A 2,849-nucleotide genomic window follows, 5' to 3' on the forward strand; every position below is an offset into this window, starting at 1 on the left:
ATGTTCCATTGTATCAAATGTGTGTGTCGGTTTTGTATATGTGTTTTTGTCTATAGCTTTAGTGTGAGGCGGTTTTGTATATGTGTGAGGCGGTTTTGTATATGTGTTTTTGTCTATAGCTTTAGTGTTGGCCCTTTTTTATGTCGTGTTTCAGGGGAACGCGGTCGTCGGATGAGTTCCCGCTTGCTTTGGCATTCGTACCTGCAATGTTAGTGTAGAAAACAGGCAAGAGGTAGCATACAACACGTAAAAACAAACGAAATGTTGTCGAAATTAACAACTTCTCATGACTCGAAAAATTGGTCAAAATTGATTTTGAAATCGTTTTACGGACTCAAATTTATGTAATAGAATGTCACGTTTGGAATCTCTGAAAGTTAAAATGAATCTCGCAGGAATTGTTTTGAAATTGCGAGGAATTACCTCGAGTTTGCAGGACTTAAGTTGAATTTGCACGGATTTTGCAAATATCAAATTGAATTTTTGGCAATTGGTTTTGAATTTGCAAAGAAATGATTTGAAATTTGTTTGGAGCTCAAAGCGTCTTTTGAAAAATAAATTCCAGGAGAAAGTGGGTGAAAAAGTGTTGGAAAATTGAATTTTGAATTTTTGTGAGTAATTTGCGAAAATTCATGAGAGAATTTGTATGTAATTTGCGAAAAAAGTGCAAAAACAGTTTCGACTCTTTGACTTGGAGTTGACTTAGGGACGGTCCGTTGCCGACTCTTTCACTTGAAGTTGACTTAGGGAGGATCTGTTGCGGATCGGGGCGGTTAGCCCTTCCCCCCTAAGAAAAAAGGAAAAGAAATCTGTATGCTTAATGGCGGGTCTTGGACACTGTGACGGATTTCGTAAAACGCAAACTCAAGGAAATGTGAAGATGTGAAAACACTAAAATTTCTGGACAAGCCATAAGAGGCGCGAGTTTATTGGCGAGGGGATAAAGTGTGTCAGGAGAAAACACAACTGGAAAAGGGCAAGTCAAGGTGCGACTTCATAGGGGCAGTCCAAAGGGGCGCGAGCCTTTCTACAAAGGAATGAGGCCCTCCCTTTTTTTTTTGAAAAAACGCGCTGCTGTTTTCTGCATATATAGCGACTTGTGCTTGTTTGTTTCATCAACCCGAGAAGTATCAACTCGATGTCATGCGAGTTGGTCAATTGCTACTGCTCCGTCAAGTGAAGGTTCAAACCTCTTTTCTTGATGCTTGGTTCCAATTTTGGGACCCAAAACATCACGTTTTCGTGTTCCCGAAAGGCGAAATTTACCCTCTTGCTGAAGAGGTGGGTGCTATTAGAGGTTGGTCAGGTTGTACTCTGGTTCTTCCTCCGACTCGTTTACGCTACAAAGAGAAGTTCCGCTCTATGCTTGGCTTGTCCATTAGCCAAATGTATTTCCTCCTTGCTCCTCATGGCGTCGATTTGATGGCCCTCATCAACATCCTTTCTCACCGGCTGGAAACTAGTGTCTCGGAAGTTGCTAAAAGAAGGGCTCTTGCTTTTTCTTAGTATATCAAAAATAACCAACTGACTCTAACTAATATAGCTAGGGAAGTCGGGTCGATCTCCACAGGGAGATGGGAAAATGTTAGTTTTGTCTAAGTTCGTCACGGTAACCAAAATGGGGGTTTTAATTGGGTTGTTGTTCTAAACTAATAAGGATGAGAGAGAGAGAAAAGGCAGAGAAAAAGGATTAAACAGATAAGGAAAAATAGCTAAGACAGACGGTTCACCATCATCAATCAGTCAAGTAATCTAAGTCTCGGGTCAATGCAAGTATGGTTAGAGGAGTAGTGAATATCTCCTTCCGGTCTCAATTCGCCCTAAAGCACAGATAGCTTAGCTTCCGCCCTTACTAAAGTGCCCTAATGTTCGCTACGAGTCTCACCCTTTCCAACCTTCCGGTCCAGGTCAAGGTTTACTATGATAAAAATATATAATTCCGTCGACTCAATTAGACAGATACAATTAACTGCAGCGATTAACAACAAAGACTACACAAGCATTAACCTAATAATTCAATCACTATCCCTTCATAATCATGGATCCCCTAGCCTTAGCAAGAGGGGTTTAGCTACACATTACTGAATTAACAATAATAACATATAAATAATAGGAATTAAACATGATAATGATAAATTGAAATGGAAGTGAAATAACAATAGCGAAATAATGAAGAGAAGAATTAAAAGCACTAATAATGAATTAAGAACAAGAATAAAAAGGGAGTAATAATACCGAATACAAGTTCGAATCCAAGTAGCAAAGGGTAGAAGAAAGGTAAAATAAAGAAACAGTAGAAGTTTTTCTAGTGAAAAAGTGAATGAGGAGGAGTGACGCAGTCTACTGTATTAGTAGTATACAAAAATCCTCCTCTAAACCTAATCTATAACTAAATTACAAAACCCCATACGAAAATAGGCGGAAAAACTCTATTACAGGCAGCACCACTCGATCGAGTGGAAATAAACCACTCGATCGAGTAATTAAGCGTCAAACCCCTCGATCGAGTGGAAATAAACAACTCGATCGAGTAACTCCTTGTATTGCCTACTTGATTGAATACTGGGACTGCTCGATCGGGTAACCTTCAGTATATAAAGCATTCAATCGACTAGAAAAGTAGTCGATCGAGCTATCTTGGTACGTTTAGGAACTAAACATCTTCCGAAACCAGCTCACGCGTCTTCAAAGTGAGAGATTCCAAGCTCCGGCTCCTTGTTCTCCATAAATGCATGCAAATGGGACGAGTTTAGGCTCGATTTATCTCCTCTTTGGCTTATTCCTGCAATTTACATAAAACGAACCAAAGTAGAATATTCGGGGGTATTTGTAGCTAGATGCCACGTAAA

The sequence above is a fragment of the Silene latifolia genome, chromosome Y (genome assembly GCF_048544455.1).
Source record: "Silene latifolia isolate original U9 population chromosome Y, ASM4854445v1, whole genome shotgun sequence".
NCBI classification, from domain to species: domain Eukaryota; kingdom Viridiplantae; phylum Streptophyta; class Magnoliopsida; order Caryophyllales; family Caryophyllaceae; genus Silene; species Silene latifolia.